This window comes from Schistocerca americana, chromosome 1, assembly GCF_021461395.2.
Source record: "Schistocerca americana isolate TAMUIC-IGC-003095 chromosome 1, iqSchAmer2.1, whole genome shotgun sequence".
Lineage (NCBI taxonomy): Eukaryota > Metazoa > Arthropoda > Insecta > Orthoptera > Acrididae > Schistocerca > Schistocerca americana.
Window position 1 is genome coordinate 1,221,740,091 of NC_060119.1, and position 19,221 is coordinate 1,221,759,311.

Below are 19,221 nucleotides of genomic sequence, written 5' to 3' on the forward strand. Positions count from 1 at the left end.
ACCTTCGGAAGTAATCTCCCAGCTTTGTTAGATCCGCAGTTAATGTGTTTTCCGTTGCCTCCATTGATCTGCCTCTTGCAGCTATTGCCCAGTCGTCGGCATATCCGAATTTTTGAGAAGTGGTTTCAGGTAAGTCAGATATGTAGAGGTTAAACATCAATGGCGCCAGAACGGAGCCTTGTGGTAAACCATTGTTGGGCTTCATTTGGTCACTTTTTAAGTCGCCCATTATGACTCTGAAACTTCTATCTGTGAGCATGTTATCAATGAGGTTGGCCAGCTTATTACATGGTATGACCTGCAGCAACTTAAATATCAGGCCTTGTCGCCAAACGGTATCATAAGCGGCTGATAGTTCAAAAAAGGCTACTGATGTTTTGAGTTTTTTCTGAAAGCTCGCCTCTATATGAGTTGCTAGGGAGAGGATCTGGTCGGTGCAACTGCGGTTGGGTCGAAAACCTGCCTGTTCAATCGGTACCACTTCAAGAATTTTTCCGCTTATTCTATTGTAGATGGTACGTTCCAACAGCTTATAGACACAGTTCAGCAGAGCGATAGGGCGGTAGTTTTGGGGCATGTCATTAGGTTTGCCTGGTTTTAGTATCGCTATAATCTTTGCTCGTTTAAGCTGGTGTGGGATATTACCCAATTCTAAAATATCTGTTAAGAAGTTTGCGAGCCATGTTCTCAACCGAGGTGATGCAAAACTATTTTTGATGTGTGTGTGTGTGTGAGAGAGAGAGAGAGAGAGAAAGAGAGAGATAGAGAGAGAGTGTAGACACCAAGTATCTATATTTAGCAATATCTCAACACCGAAAAATAATTAATGTAAAGTAATAAAATCTCGGAAATATATTTGTGTAGGTAATATATTTAAATTATTAATTTAAAATTGTAAGATCAGGTTAATAAGAGCCATTTGAAATGTGAAATGCTGGAACATTAATATACGGTGTCACCGCCAGTATGTTGAATGCAAGCATTGTGTTTTACATGCTCCGGACGTCAGTTTGTGGATGACGCTGGAATTGTCGTCCGATGATGATATGTGCTCGATTGGAATCTTCAAATGTGTATGAATTCCTAAGGGACCAAACTGCTGAGGTCATCGAAACTTCCTGGCAGACTAAAACTGTGTGCCCGACCGAGACTCGAACTCGGGACCTTTGCCTTTCGCGGGCAAGTGCTCTACCAACTGAGCTACCGAAGCACGACTCACGCCCGGTACTCACAGCTTTACTTCTGCCAGTACCTCGTCTCCTACCTTCCAAACTTTACAGAAGCTCTCCTGCGAACCTTGCAGAACTAGCACTCCTGAAAGAAAGGATATTGCGGAGACATGGCTTAGCCACATCCTGGGGGATGTTTCCAGAATGAGGTCATCGGTCCCTAGACTTACACATTAAAACTAACTTAGGCTAAGAACAACACACACGCCCATGCCCGAGGGAAGACTCGAACCTCCGGCGTGAGGAGCCGCGCAATTCGTTACATGACGCCTCTAACCGCGCGGCCACTCCGCCTGGCTGCTCGATTGGATTAAAATCCGTTGATCGAGTAGGTCGCGACAACATGACGACACTCTACTGTAGTGTTTGTTGGATTACAACAGCGAGCGTTTTGCTGTTGGAAAACACTCCACGGAATGCTGTTCGTGAATGGCAGCAAAACAGGTCGAATCACCAGACTGGCGTCCAAATTTTAGTCACGATGTGTGGGATAAGTCGTACGCAAGACCATAACTTGTAATCTCCCCCTCACTTGTCGACCTCAATGACAGTGAAAAATTAAACCGCGTGTACCTAATGGAAATTTGGGAAAAGCAATCGTCACCGAAGTTAATCTGTCGGTAAAGAGGGAGGAAAGGGTTACATCTAAATGAAAGGAAAAATGCAAATCAAACTGGTGGAAATTAATTTTGAAAAGGGGTAAAGTTAATAAAGAAAGTAAATGTGCAGCCGTTACGTCAACAATTAACTAGCGGTAATTAGATATTTGAGATTTGGGGGAAATTACGGTCGCCAGTCCTAAGGACAATTACTATAGTAACTGAAAAAGAAAGGTTATTACACATATAATTAGCACTAGAAGCGTGGCAACTGGAGGTTGACACGTGTAGTGTGAAAACTGAAAGTTTGTCAGAAGTAATAAATTTCGCTACACTCTGACTTAATTTAGCAAAAGAATTAATAAAACCGAAAAATTGAAAGTTAATTTAGTGACTGAGATTAATAGTGAACTTTGTTTCTGAAGCATATCGAAATTCAGTAAAATACAGTTAGTCTTGGGCTACCTCAACAATCATTTCAAAAGCTACTTGAATCTACGCAATTTAGAAATAAGAGATTTAACTTTGAACTTGAATTAAATGATTCTGAACAATTAACAATAGTAAAATTCAGTACGTACCAAGCTGAGTTGCAGTCACAGGTAAGCTAAAATACGGTAACAAAACTCGCACTCTTAATTTGTGCTCGTGTAATCTAAATATTGTAGCCAACTATGAATACCTTAACTGAACTTTGAAATTAAAGCAGTGAAATCGAATGATGCTGGCGTTTGAATTTCAACGACACTCGGGTTCATTCCGGAAAAGGAAGGGACCCTGCTTGGTAATGCAATTGGGACATAAGCAACAAAGGTTCATGCTACGTTGCTGTAATTTTGTGATTTGAACAGTTTGAAAAGCTGAGGTCTGCCATACAGTTCTAAAACTTTACGTGCTTCCAGTCTTCCTTGTTGGTTGATTGAAGGTTTGAAGCCGTCGATCGAGGAGGTGGCGACAGTCACTCATTGTCGGCCGTCGCTGTGGATGTTGGCGCGCCTTCTTCTCGACTCAGTCACCAGGCGAAACGGGCTCTTGATGTGCGCCAGCTAATGCTTCCCGTCCGCGACACCGTGTCAGAAACTATCATAGCAAGTCGAGCGCAATTACATGCTGCCAAACCCCGAAAGCGCGGCAACTCTCGGGAGCGTCACACAACACACCTGCTCCACTGCACCACCCCAGCCAGACTCTTCCTGCTCTGCCCGCGCTCCACGCGGCAGAGTTCACACTACCAAAGATCCTAAACACTTTCGTTCTCCATACGACCTATCGATGTATTCGTTCGATAGCATAGTTTTCCCTACGCCAGACCCAGCGTATAAATACAAAAAATATTCACAAAACAAATCAACATAAATGCATAAATATATATATATATATATATATATATATATATATATATATATATATACAAACAGTAAAACAATTACAATTTATAACGACACAGAAATGTCATATCTTCAGGTAACAAAATAAGGAAAAAATTTTGCAGTGCAGTATATGGAAATAGGAGGATATGCATTTCCGGCGTTACAAACTCCACTTGTTGGTCCTGTGTGTCTAGCCCACAGACAGGTTGGTTGCACACTCGCAACTGGCCTACTTCTAACCAGTACACGGCCATAACTGGCCCCGAGGCTGAACCCGCTTTCACCAGAAAACACAACAGACCTCTACCCTGCCCTCCACTGAGCTCTCGCTTAACACCAATCGAGTTGTGGACGGCGGTGGTTTGGAGTCAGTGGAATGCACAGTACAGGGCATGTGGCTCGGAGCTACCCTTGAAGTCACTGTTTTGTTACAGTAATTTGCGTCACCTTGGTGTCAACTACTGCTCACAATACTGCTGCAAATGCAGTACGATGCACCAGAGCCATACGCCGAAAGCGATGGTCTTCCCTCTCGGTAGTGCGACGCGGTCGTCCGTTGCCCGGTTTTGTTGCCACCGTACATTCTCGTGCCAACCAGTACCAGCAATCAGTACCAGTACCAGCCCGGCTGGCCGTGCTGTCTAACGCACTGAATCCCGAGCGGGAAGGCGTGCCGGTCCCCGGCATCAATACGCACGCGGATTGGTGACGAGGTCCGGTGTGCCGCCAGCCTGGTAGCCTGTTGAGGGGTTTGTATACCACTGAGGGTTACGGCGGGGACGAAGCATCGCCGTCGCTTCTAGCTCCCCAGTTCAGTACATACACTACTGGCCATTAGAATTGCTACACCACGAAGATGACGTTTTGCAGACGCGAAATTTAACCGACAGGAAGAAGATGCTGTGATATGCAAATGATTAGCTCTTCAGAGCATTCACACAAGGTTGACGCCGGTGGCGACACCTACAACGTGCTGACATGAGGAAAGTTTCCAACCGATTTCTCGAACACAAACAACAGTTGACCGGCGTTGCCTGGTGAAACGTTGTTGTGATACCTCGTGTAAGGAGAAGAAATGCGTACCATCACGTTTCCCACTTTGATAAAGGTCGGATTGTAGCCTATCGCGAGTGCGGTTTATCGTATCGCGACATTGCTGCTCGCGTTGGTCGAGATCCCATGACTGTTAGCAGAATATGGAATCGGTGGGTTTGGGAGTGTAATACGGAACGCCGTGCTGGATCACAACGGCCTCGTATCACTAGCAGTCGAGATGACAGGCATCTTATCCGCGTGGCTGTAACGGATCGCGCAACCACGTCTCGATCCCTGAATCAACAGATGGGGACGTTTGCAAGACAACAACCATCTGCACGAACAGTTCGACGACGTTTGCAGCAGCATGGACTATCAGCTCGGAGACCATGGCTGCGATTACCCTTGACGCTGCATCACAGACAGGAGCGCCTGCGATGGTGTACTCAACGACGAACCTGGGTGCACGAATGGCAAAACTTCATTTTTTCGGATGAATCCAGTTTCTGTTTACAGCATCATTATGGTTGCTACCGTGTTTGGCGACATAGCGGTGAACGCACATTAGAAGCGTGTATTGGTCATCGCCATACTGGCTTATCTCCCGGCGTGATGGTATGGGGTGGCATTGGTTACATGTCTCAGTCACCGCTTGTTCGATTTGACAGCACTTTGAACAGTGGACGTTACATTTCAGATGTGTTACGACCCGTGGCTCTACCCTTCATTCGATACCTGCGAAACCCTACATTTCAGCAGGATAATGTACGACCGCATGTTGCAGGTCCTGTACGGGCCTTTGTGGATACAGAAAATATTCGACTGCTGCCCTGGCCAGCACATTCTACAGAACTCTCACCAATTGAAAACGTCTGGTCAATGGTGGCCGAGCAACTGGCGCGTCACAATACGCCAGTCACTATTCTTGATGAACTGTGGTATCGTGTTGAAGCTGCATGGACAGCTGTACCTGTACACGCCATCCAAGCTCTGTTTCATTCAATGCCCAGGCGTATCAAGGCCGATATTACGGCCAGAGGTGGTTGTTCTGGGTACTGATTTCTCTGGATCTATGCACCCAAATTGCGTGAAAATGTAATCGCATGTTCGTTCTAGTATAATATATTTGTCCAATGAATACGCGTTTATCATCCGCATTTCTTCTTGGTGTAGCAGTTTTAATGGCCAGTAGTGTACATACAGTCGCAGGTTCGAATCCTGCTTCGGGCATGGATGTGTGTGATGTCCTTAGGTTAGTTTGGTTTAAGCAGTTCTAAGTTCTAGGGGACTGATGACCACATATGTTAAGTCCCATAGTGCTCAGAGCCATTTGAACCACTCTGACTTTGAAGCAATGGTCTACACGTCCATATGTGAAAGTTAAGGCCCCTAGAATCAAGGGCTTGTAACATCAATATCACCATGTGGGCGCACACACTGTTGCCGACGCATTCCACGTGGAGATAGGTTTACTGATTGATTGCTAATGTCAACATTGCTTCTTGTCCTTCTGAGGAAGACTGGTTTAAATCCGTTGAAACCATGGTAAAGGGTAACTGAAAACCACCATTTATTGCAACTAGTTGGGTGTCAGTTATACCTGCTGTTCTGTAACAGCTGCTGTAGTGCAACCATGTCCAAAATATTGACCTCCTTCTTGGTTTTGCGATTTTTTTTCGTCAGAGTACTGCAACCACTATGAATCGCTCCCGTAGAGACCGCGAGATCAAAACTAGTCTAGTTATATCGCGCACAGAAGCCTTTAAGCAGTTCAAATGGTTCAAATGGCTCTGTGTACTATGTGACTTAACTACTGAGGTCATCAGTCCCCTAGAACTTAGAACTGCATAAACCTGACTAACCTAAGGACATCACACACATCCATGCCCGAGGCAGGATTCGAACCTGCGACCGCAGCGGTCTCTCGGTTCCAGACTGAAGCGCCTAGAACCGCACGGCCACTCCGGCCGGCCTTAAGCAGTGATTTACTTCGAGCTGGATATGCAAACGGAAAAGGAAGAATCCCTAACAAAAGGTACGATGGAAAATGTTCCCTTCCATGCACTTCAAAGTGATTTTCAGATGTAGGTGTAGCTGCAGACATGCTCTTGTGATATGTGTTCATCGGAAACAGTTGCTATTACGTACACCTTGTCTAAATTTAGCGAAAGCGAAGTTGTTGCGGTGTGGAACCGTGAGAATTCCTTGCCCAGCTCGGCGTTGTGTGTTAAACCGAGCTGGTTGTCTGGAGGAGGACGCAGCAGTGAAAGCGTCACACGCGCGGCCAGCTAGTAGGCCTGGTGGGGAAACGGTAGTTCGCTTGCGCCCGGCCACTTCGCAACGCCGGGCCTGCGTCCGTGATTGCATTCATATTTAATATTTCATTAAGCTCTCTGCGCCGAGGCTCGCTTCTGTGCCGTTGCCTCTGCAGTGAAAATTAAAGACATTTCTGTACACATTGCCCCCTAGCTGGGCTGGACTGGTCTTCCGTTCGAAAAACTCGTGACCTCGCTGGAAGGAAGGACTGGACTTCTGCATCTGGTTGATGTATCGTCAGCACCGAGATAATCGGCACGTAATTCCATGTTCGAAACAGTTCTCATTTATTCTTCAGTCTCAGTTGCACATTTTTAATTACATGAAATGCTTTGATCACTCTGGCTTATCTTCAGATCTAAGTAGTTGCGTCAACAACAAGTCTTTTCTGTATCATATCAGAGTTGCTCTGATATGGGGTTCTCGCACAGAAAAGGCGAGCTGCTGACGCATCAGTTTGGACCTGAAGACGATCCAGAGAGATTGAAACGTCTGTTGCAATTAGAAATATGCAGCTGAGATCGAAGAATAGATTATAATTGGTTTAAATGTCAGTACAATTCCTGATTCTCTCTGGAGAAAAAAGTCGACCATAGTGAGTTCCATGCAGCATTTGTACCATTTCTATGGTCATTAACTGGAATGAGTCAGTCGCATGAATTAATCGTCTGGCTATGTGCCTGCATGGACGAAAATTGAAAAGTGTTATATCTTGACAGACCACTCCAACCTTCAGAACTTTGATTAAAATTTCATTAATTTGGTCTCATTTTCGGTACAGATGTGTATAACGTCATTTGAACTTTTCTGGTGGAGATGGGAACATAGTACGCCTAAATGACGTGTACGTGCAGGTTACACTGATGTTTAGAACTCTGAGAAGGTCGTATTATTGATATGAGGGTCTTGACAGAATCTTCTTCAAAAATCGCCCAGACAGTTGGCTGTGACTGACTGCAAAACGAGTCTTGACGAGATGGATCAGAACGTATTATGACAAGAAGAGAAGTCATGGGTACTTCTAGGACTACGCTGGTAGAAAAATGTAGGACTGTTAGACTGACTCTGAAGAACAAACGGAAGACAATGGTTGAAATTCTGGTAGAGGTTACAGAGAGAGTCTTACCGCAAATCGCCGGGAACAGATTACCCGAATGTGGGTTGAGATCCGAATTTTCATGCGTTGTTTACCGCTGACACCGTACAACAGACCCACTAATTGCCTACCACCCTAAACATGGTGAGGAAGTTCATGTATCTCAATGATCCATAAAGCTATACCGGTGGCAGTTATTGTCATGGTAGGGTCATCCATGCCAAACTGACAAATACGTGAGATATTCGATGAAGTTTAGTCCCCCTGTATCACTCCCTTCTCGGGAGTACTTGGACAACAACCGCTTGTGCCATTAGCTAAGACCGCCACTGCTTCCACTTACTTGTGTCAGACTACTACCGTTTTGAAACTTACTGGCAGATTAAAACTGTGTGCGGGACCGACACTCGAACTCGGGACCTTTGCCTTTCGCGGGCAAGTGCTCTACCATCTGAGCTACCCAAGCACAACTCTCAACCCCTCCTCACAGCTTCAATTCTGCCAGTACCTAGTCTCCTACCTTCCAAACTTCACAGAAGCTCTTCCGCGAACCTTGCAGAACTAGCACTCCTGGAAGAAAGGATATTGCGGAGACATGGCTCAGCCGCAACCTGGGGGATGTTTCCAGGATGAGATTTTCACTCTGCAGCGGAGTGTGCGCTGATATGAAGATGTGAGGAGGGGTCGCGTGAGTAGTGCTTGGGTAGCTCAGATGGTAGAGCACTTACTCGCGGAAGGTAAAGGTCCCTAGTTCGAGTCTCGGACCGGCACACAGTTTTAATCTGCCAGGAAGTTTCATATCGGCGCACACACGCACACTCCGCTGCAGAGTGAAAATCTCATTCTACTTCCGTTTTCTTTTTTACCTGGCTCCCTTGGCTACTCTTAGTTTCTTTTTCCTTTTCCATTACCAATGGTATTAGATTCCGAGGGCCGATGGCGTTCTTCATTTCCCTCTTCATCTTCTGCCTCCTGGGGTTCTGCAGGGCAAACGTCCCTCACCCAGGGTCACCACCGAAGGCCTTAACGATCTTCAAGGCGAGATCACTCAATCATAACTGCTGCTTGAGGAGAACCAGAGTAGTGTACATAGCGGACTTTGTACTGCACCAGCAGTGAAGCTAACGTGGACTATTACCACAACGAATATCTTGAGATAAGGGACTTTCTATTCTTATGAATAAAGAACCCAGTTAATATATGCGCAATTTATGTTATAGAAAGAGGATACCGTCCACCAAACAACATTCTCTCCTTGCTTTCCACGGTACAGTTCTACAGAGACAACGAGACGACATAAAAAGAGTGTTCCTAACTGCTGATATAGACTTGCTTCTTGACGAAAATTGTCGTACATAGTTATTATTGCGAGAAATTTTTTACTTGCTGTGCTGGGCTTAAAAGAGCGAATTATATTTGTTGAAATTATGTTATAACTTTCTTGCCATTAATGCCAGATAAGTTTGATAATGTTCATTAACCGAAATTAGTAGCGAATTGCGTAAAATAAATAACAGCTGATGGTTTCACCATGAATTTTAACTATTATTCGTATTCTGCGGCTGAATATCTACATCTGCAAACACACACAAATTCCCTGTGGTTGGGAGCTCAAGTGAGGATACGTCAGTTACTGGTTATACGTGCAGATATTTTTCGATTTCATGCACTGCAAGTTATACCAGAGAGGTCTGCTGTAACTCAGTATCCTCCTCTCAATTACCCATCCATTACCATATACACTCATTGACCCCAAGGCTACCGTTGCCACACCACCTGTTGTTGTGGTCTTCAGTCCTGAGACTGATTTGATGCAGCTCTCCATGCTACCCTATCCTGTACAAGCTTCTTCATCTCCCAGTACTAATTGCAACCCACATCCTTCTGAATCTGCTTAGTGTATTCATCTCTTGGTCTCCCTCTACGATTTTTACCCTCCACGCTGCCCTCCAATGCTAAATTTGTGATCCCTTCATGCCTCAGAACATGTCCTAATTACCGGTCCCTTCTTTTTGACAAGTTGTGCCACATACTCCTCTTCTCCCCAAATCTATTCAATACTTCATCAGTAGTTATGTGATCTAGCCATCTAATCTTCAGCATTCTTCTGTAGCACCACATTTCGAAAGCTTCTATTCTCTTCTTGTCCAAACTATTTATCGTCCATTTTTCACTTCCATACATGGCTGCACTCCATACAAATACTTTCAGAAACGACTTCCTGACATTTAAATCTATACTCGATGTGAACAAATTTCTCTTCTTCAGAAACGCTTTCCTTGCCATTGCCAGTCTACATTTTATATCTTCTCTACTTCGACCATCATCAGTTATTTTTCTCCTTAAATAGCAAAACTCCTTTACTACTTTAAGTGCCTCATTTCTTAATCTAATTCCCTCAGCATCACCCGACTTAATTCGACTACACTCCATTATTCTCATTTTTGCTTTTGTTGATGTTCATCTTATATCCTTCTTTCAAGACACTGTCCCTTCCGTTCAACTGCTCTTCCAAGTCCTTTGCTGTCTCTGATAGAATTACAATGTCATCAGCGAGCCTCAAAGTTTTTATTTCTTCTCCATCGATTTTAATATCTACTCCGAATTTTTCTTTTGTTTCCTTTACTGCTTGCTCAGTATACAGATTGAATAACATCGGGGAGAGGCTACAACCCTGTTCACTCCCTTCCCAACCACTGCTTCCCTTTCATGACCCTCGACTGTTATAACTGCTATCTGATTTCTGTACAAATTGTAAATAGCCTTTCGCTTCCTGTATTTTACCCCTGCCATCTTTAGAATTTGAAAGAGAGTATTCCAGTCAACATTGTCAAAAGCTTTCTCTAAGTCTACAAATGCTAGAAACGTAGGTTTGCCTTTCCTTAAACTTTCTTCTAAGATAAGTCGTAAGGTCAGTATTGCCTCACGTGTTCCAATATTCTGACGGAATCCAAACTGATCTTCCACGAGGTCGACTCCTAGCAGTTTTTCCATTCGTCTGTAAAGAATTCGCGTTAGAATTTTGCAGCTGTGACTTATTAAACTGACAGTTCGGTAATTTTCACATCTGTCAACACCTGCTTTCTTTGGGATTGGAATTATTATATTCTTCTTGATGTCTGAGGGTATTTCGCCTGCCTCATACATCTTGCTCATCAGACGGTAGAGTTTGTCAGGACTGGCTCTCCCAAGGCCATCAGTAGTTCTAATTGAATGTTGTCTACTCCCAGGGCCTTGTTTCGACTCAGGTCTTTCAGTGCTCTGTCAAACTCTTCACGCAGTATCATATCTCCAATTTCATCTTCATCTACATCCTCTTCCATTTCCATAATATTGTCCTCAAGTACATCGCCCTTGTATAGACCCTCTATATACTCCTTCCACCTTTCTGCTTTCCCTTCTTTGCTTAGAACTGGGTTTCCGTCTGAGCTCTTGATGTTCATACAAGTGGTTCTCTTTTCTCCAAAGGTCTCTTTAATTTTCCTGTAGGCAATATCTATCTTACCCCTAGTAAGATAAGCCTCTACATCCTTACATTTGTCCTATAGCCATCCCTGCTTACCCATTTTGCACTTCCTGTCGATCTCATTTTTGAGACGTCTGTATTCCTTTTTGCCTGCTTCATTTACTGCATTTTTATATTTTCTCCTTTCGTCAATTAAGTTCAATATTTCTTCTGTTACCCATGGAGTTCTACTAGCCCTCGTCTTTTTACCTACTTGACCCTCTGCTGCCTTGACTACTTCATCCCTCAGAGCTACCCATTCTTCTTCTACTGTGTTTCTTTCCCCCATTCCTGTCAGTTGATCCCTTACGCTCTCCCTGAAACTCTGTACAGCCTCTGGTTCTTTCAGTTTATCCAGATGCCATCTCCTTAAATTGCCAATTTTTTGCAGTTTCTTCAGTTTTAATCTACAGTTCATAACCAATAGATTGTGGTCAGAGTCCACATCTGCCCCTGGAAATGTCTTACAATTTAAAACCTGGTTCCTAAATCTCTGTCTTACCATTATATAATCTATCTGATACCTACTAGTATCTCCAGGGTTCTTCCATGTATACAACCTTCTTTCATGATTCTTGAACCAAGTGTTTGCTATGATTAAGTTATGCTCTGTGCAAAACTCTACCAGGTGGCTTCCTCTTTTATTTCTTAGCCCCAATCCATATTCTCCTACTATGTTTCCTTCTCTCCCTTTTCCGACTCTCGAATTCCAGTCACCCATGACTATTAAATTTTCGTCTCCCTTCACTATCTGAATAACTTCTTTTATCTCATCATACATTTCTTCAATTTCTTCATCATCTGCAGAGCTAGTTTGCATATAAACTTGTATTACTGTAGTAGGCGTGGGCTTCATGTCTATCTTGGCCACAGTAATGCGTTCACTATGCTGTTTGTAGTAGCTTACCCGCACTCCTATTTTTTTATTCATTATTAAACCTACTCCTGCATTACACCTATTTGATTTTGTGTTTATAAACTTGTATTCACCTGACCAAAAGTATTGTTCCTCCTGCCACCGAACTTCGATAATTCCCACTATATCTAACTTTAACCTATCCATTTCCCTTTTTAAATTTTCTAATCTACCTGCCCAGTTAAGGGATCTGACATTCCACGCTCCGATCCGTAGAACGCCAGTTTTCTTTCTCCTGATAACGACGTCCTCTTGAGTAGTCCCCGCCCGGAGATCTGAATGGGGGACTATTTTACCTCCGGAATATTTTACCCAAGAGGACGCCACACCACCTACTTTACCCAATTTACTTACCCATTCCTGGTATTATGGTCTTCCAGTTCATTACCTCTCTTCTGAAACAGCATCCTCCAACCACCCATCACATCAGTTCATTAGCTACTCATATCATGGGTACTCTTACACTGTGGATCGCAAATGTGTACAAAAAAGAAAAACACGAGCATAATTTGGCTCTCGACACATACAAAAGATTGTCTGCGTCATTTCATTTTACTTACTACGTCTTTAAACTACTGTAATCCTTTACCTGACCTTTTTCACCATTACATATTAACTTAATCCACATTTTACCATGATGTGTGGACTGCCTCTCTTCTTTCGGTGAAATCCAACAGTTGTTTAAAAATATTCCTTCCTACAACTTTTTCTTTAACTTTCAACGTGGTCACTCTCAGTAGATAAACTTTATATTCTGTCAAGAGTTCAGGGATATGTATAAAATCATCACATCACGTTCTCATCAATTCACAGAATACTCATAACTCTGCCTGTCAAATTCTGATTCACCATTCACATACAATAACGTTCCTTCACTTCTGGTAAATCCTTACTGTTTAGCGTACCTTCGCATCTGCCAATAAATCTTTAAGCGACACGGCTTCATGCTCAGTGTGATATCAAATCTGGTATACCTATAAAAATTAAATCTCAATTAATATGCATCTCTTCATCAGGGTAACTACAGCTAATGATCTGTTTAATGTCCCTTTTTTCAGTATCTCCTGCACTATCTTTCTGACTCCTTCCAACAATAATTAGTCCTATTGCGTGCAGGAAGCCCCCGTCTTCGACTTCATAGCTCTTATATTTTTTTCATAAGATCCCCTCATATTTCTATCATTACACTAAATTTCTTTTGGCATGACCAAATTATGCTCTACATCAGGGCTTCCCAACCTTTTCAGCTTACGGACCCCTTTCTCAGTCGAAAATCCATGGTGGACCCCTAGTCAGTCAAAAGCACAGTAACTTTAAGTTTCAGAGGGAAACCCGTGAGAACTGAAATCTTCTTGATGCAAGTGCCATGTTCCCAATGATCCCCCCCCCCCCCGCCCCCCCCACCTCCGAAGTACCAATGGTCTTTGGTTTAGAGATAACTTGAAATTAACGATCCAATTTGAATTCCCACTGTATCCAGACACTTACTAGTGGATTTACTCTCTTTGTTCAACACATTATAGCCTGATTAAAATTACTTGGTAATTGACATTTCACTATGGAGCTGCCTTCCTCCAAGAGCAATCAACATCACGTCCAAACTGTTCGATGTTGACAAGTTGCCGCTTGTGGTCTGTTCACTACCACTATTTGGCCACTGTTGTGTAACGACCATGCATAAGTCGTAACAGTCGTGTTTGTGTGTGTGTGTGTGTGTGTGTGTGTGTGTGTGTGTGTGTGTGGTTTTTCGTGAAATCCGGAGAAAAATGTTCAAATGCATGTAAAGTCTATGGGTCTTAACTGCTGAGGTCATCAGTCCCTAGTATTACACACTATTAACCTGAGTTTAACTTCCGCTAAGGACAACACACACACACACACACACACACACACACACACACACACACACACACACACATGCCCGAGGGAGGACTCGAACCTCCGGCGGGAGCGGCCGCACAATCAACGACGACATGGCGCCTCAGACTGTGCGGCCATTCAGCGCGGCTGTGAAGAAAAGAGGCAGACCCATGATTCGGGATACAAACACATCACGAAGGAAAAAGAGGCCAAGGAATTGCCTTTAAAGGACTATTGTGACATCTGTTGTGCAATGGTGGTGGTGGTTAGTGTTTTAACGTCCCGTCGACAACGAGGTCATTAGAGACGGAGCGCAAGCTCGGGTTAGGGAAGGAGTGGGAAGGAAATCGGCCGTGCCCTTTCAAAGGAACCATCCCGGCATTTGCCTGAAACGATTTAGGGAAATCACGGAAAACCTAAATCTGGATGGCCGAAGACGGGATTGAACCGTTGTCCTCCCGAATGCGAGTCCAGTGTGTTGTGCAATGTGTGGGAATAAATTCACGTAGTTTTCATGCGTTTCCAAAACTGGATTTCGTAAGCCGATGTCCCAGTTCCGCTTTTGGTTGGTCAGGTAAACACTTCAGAATCGATTCTGGAAATCTGCTTTTATAAAGCCGTTTTACAGTTCCACAATCGATTTTCGTGCCCATGTAAACAGCTCGGAAAGTCTAGTTATTTTTACGTCTTTGCGTATCTACTGAACGGCAGCTGTCAGTCCATAGCCGGCAGCTAGCAGCCGTCGTTGCAACAGTATACTGTCAGTTGGTAGCTGGCAACTGGTAGGCGACGTGGCAACAGTTTAGCCACAGCTGACAACTTCAACTACTACCTGGACACTATATCGTGGCAGTCAGCCTCGATTGTAAACAAATTGAGAAAACAAGCAAACAGACTCTCTTATTTCTGTATAAGAAGACAAAGTATTTCACAGAACGTAAGACTTTTTTTCTCAAAGGAAACAATTCTGGCGGAGGAGGTTTACCTTTTACAAGGTGGCACGTGAAAAGCCCTCACTTGTTTACAATTGGAAGTAATTGTAATTGAAGTATAGGCAGGCCATATTTTTAACCAAGAGAACTGAATATACTGTAAAGAAAAGAAATTAGCTTTAGAGATCATTTTAATTTTCGTAACAAAAGTATTAATTCCAACAGAATTCTATTAATAATTATATTGTAAATGATAGGAAACAGAAACAGAGGTCCTACAAAGTTATGGTTCAGGTACGTTCACTTAGCATCTACGAAGAAAAATGCTTTCTTCTTTACTATAGATGAGTCTGTAGGAATAAAATGGATCCTGATGTGATGGTTGAGGGTGCTTCTGCTGAAACATTTTTGAAAAGTTGGGTTCAATTCTTGACAACTGGAGACGGATGTCTGGTTCCGCGTCTAGACAGCTTCGGTACTTAGTTTTGTGGGAAGCATAGATCGAGAATACAGATTCACACATGTATGTTGTGGCAAACGGAAGAAGTACAAGTTTTGCCTTTTCAACAAGGAGGTAGTATTTCTTGCTATCCACACGGATCAAAAAGTGTGAGTAACCGTCAATGTCAAAACTTGATTTCAAGGTAGGGTCTGTGGCAATTTCTATCAACAACTCATTTTCATTTGATGATAGAATGTTCGGCTGTTTGGATGCAGTGAATGGGTTGACCACCCATTCGTACTTCTGTAGCTTCTCATCTTCAGCTGTTGGGAAATAATGCTCCAACAATGACATCAAGCTTCGGAGATGTTCCAGGATTTGATGAAACAAATTCTTCCCAAGTGCCAATGTTTTGTTTTTCAAAAACACCTTGAGAAGAGAAAAACACTCAACCTCCCCCTCCTCGATACTCTCTGCCCAAAAATTGATTTTCCTCTTGAATGCTCGAATTTCGTCGATAGCAGTGACCTTTGTTTCACTTTGCCCTTGGAGTGAAATATCCATTTTGGACAAAATACCTGACAAATAGGCAAGTATACACTGCCAATTTTCGTCAATAATAAGGTCTGTGAATTCGGTGTTATGCTCCAAAAGAAAGCTAAGACTTCCAATCTTAATTTGTATAATCGAAAGAGTGCATTCCCACTTGAGAGCCACCTCAGCAGGGAACGATTAAGGCTTCCCATATCTTTACTTCAACGGCCTTGATTTTATGTAGTTAATGATTTGAATGGATTCGTCTAAACTTGCTTGAACGAAACAGGCATTTGTTTCGTAGCTAAAGCGTATCTGTGGAGAGCACAATGACTACTGCTGCAATGCTTGGCGTTTTCTTTTATTTTGGTTATTGCTCCAACTGTAGGACCTGTCATAGCTTTTGCACAATCTGTGCACACATCTATGCAATTAGACCAGAAAGCTTCGTTAGTCCTTAAAAATCATCCAATAGACGGAATATTTCAGCACCTGTTGTGTTGGCAAGTAGTGGTCTGCACAATAAGAGGTCCTCCCCAAAACATCCAGAATATTCATAACGGACAAAAGCCAATAAAATCGCTAATCCTGCAACATCAGTGGATTCATCTATCTGCAGAGAAAATGAATTGTGTTGGATGCGAGAAACAAGAGTGTGTTTCACATCATTTGTCATGTCAACTATGCGTCTCTTGACAGTACTGTTTGATAATGGCACCGAAGAAACAAGCTATACTGCCTTTTCGTCTAGTATGCAAGAAACAATATCATTAACACACGGCTTTATGAGATTTTCTGCAATTGTCTGAGCTTTGCTGTTTTTGCAACTCGATAACTAACAAAGAAAGAAGCTTTTAATGAATTTTCATTAATTGTTTTTGCATGAGTTTTCATGCAATGCTGAGGAGCAGCTAGTTCAGCACTCTTCCTTTTGAAAAAATCGATGTCTTTAGCCTGGAAATCTGGGTGAGTACCTTCAAAATGAAGGCGCAATTTAACTAGAACCATTGAACTATTCGGAAGGACTAGCGCGCAAATTACACACTGAGCTTTACCCTCCTTTGTCTCCATAAAGCCAATTTCTAAATAGCTCTCCTTGTACTTACGCTTCTTCGTTATACCACTTCCACAGGATATTGCAACCAATGGAGTACTTGCAGCGTTTTCACATAATAAATCCGGCTGTGGAGCTTATTGTGATTGTTCTTCCTTTGGTCGTCCTCCCTCCTCATTCATTTCAACCGGAAACTTTCCTTGTTGTGAAGACGATGGAGAAACTACGCCCTTCTTCAGTGATCCTGACTTCAGCCACCGATCCATGTTAGAAGTAATAAACTGATCAAAAATCGATTTATGAAATAGGTAGTGAATTGGCAAAGCAAGTTTAACATTTAATGATGCCTGGGGTCGCATACGTGCCAGCAAGCGCTGTGATTGGTCAACAAAGCTCGCTCCGCCTATGCGTAGAAGGTTTCAGTGCCTATAGCGCCGTGAGCCGGGGCACAAACGACGCCCGTATTCTTGCGAAACAGTCGATCAGAGAAGCCGCATTCTCCGGCACTAAACTGTGATGCGTTCTCACTTACGAACCTGAAGTAAAAGTACACATGTTTTTCACACGAAAAAAATAGTGATGAATTTGATTTTCACATTTTCATTCAAAAATTTTACTCATTATTGCACACGCTTTGGTGAAAGGTGGCCGCGGACCCCCTAGAAAGAGCCAGCGGACCCCTAAGGGGTCCGTGGACCACGTGTTGGGAACATTTTTCTGCGGTTCCAAAGTTAGGTTTTCGGGCTATGTTCTCTTCCTTATATCTCATTTTGTGCATGCGGGCCACCTGGCTTCCATTTTTGTCACTTCAAAGAAAAATCTGGTCAGCCGAGTGGCACTGACCTGAGACTCAGCCAGTGCATTCACCTGAGAATTCCCCTCGGGGTGGTCTGACTGTCCGGCTATGTGTGCTCGCTGCTCACCCAAATGGTGCCAATTCATCCCAATGTGCTTACAAAGAGGCTCCATACTTACATAACCCATACAGTTCTGAATAAAAATCTAAATTAAATTGATTAACTACTATCACTCGTAATGAAAAGCATTTCTTGGTGATGATTAATTATTATGGGTCTTCATATTCCGATTTTATATTAGTTACAGCACAGTTCTCAAAAAACGGTCGTGTGGCAGCACCGCACTTGCTACATACATAAACACTATTTGATCAAAAGTATACAGACACCTGGCTGAAAATGACATACAAGATCGTGGCGCCCTCCATCGGTAATGCTGGAATTCAATATGGTGTTGGCCCACCCTTAGCCTTGATGACAGCGTACAGACGTGTGACACAGATGAGACTCAATCACCTGACCACGTTCGAAGTCCGTGAGCTCCGCGGAGCACCCCATTCTGCTCTCTCTCGATGTCTAATGAGTACTGAGGTCGCTGATATGGAGTACCTGGCAGTAGGTGGCAGTACAATGCACCTAACACGAAAAAATTATGTTTCTTGGGATGTCGAGATACTTTTGATCGCACAGTGTACGTCCATATCTTCACCTGGATGTCTCAAGTGTTGACCATAAGAGTCTGCTCTTATACCAACTGAGACAAACACGCAGCACTAAGATAATATTCTGAATCCTTCCTACCATCACATCTTCTAACCAGACATACATTTTGTTCGATATCCAATATGATAATGTGGCAACGGCCTTGCTGCAGTGGATACACCGGTTCCCGTCAGATCACCGAAGGTAAGCGCTGTCGGGCGTGGCCGGCACTTGGATGGGTGACCATCCGGGCTGCCATGCCCTATTGCCATTTTTCGGGGTGCACTCAGCCTCGGGATGCCAACTGACGAGCTACTCGACCGAATAGTAGCGGCTTCGGTCAAGAATACCATCATAACGACCGGGAGAGCGGTGTGCTGACCACACGCCCCTCCTATCCGCATCCTCCTCTGAGGATGACACGGCGGTCGGATGGTTCCGATGGGCCACTTGTGGCCTGACGACGGAGCGCAATATGATAATTATTTCCTTAATTAGCGCTGGTGTAGTACTGAGTCAAATTGTTTTTGGAAGTTAAGGAAAAATGCATCAACTTGACATCCTTAACCCATGTCTTTTCCGACGAAATGTACCAAAATCGTTGCTGTTTGGGATAAAAGAGGCTACTCTGTTCCAGATATCTGATTATATTCCACCTCAGCATATTTTATATGAATCTGCAACTGATGGATGATATTGGATGACATTTTCGTGAATCACTTCTGCAAACCTTCTTATAGACTAAAGTGAGCAAACCATCGAGCGTAGTTTTCTGTTACTACAGCACATTATGATCAATGAAACAATTAACGTAGCTGCAAATTTTGTATCGAA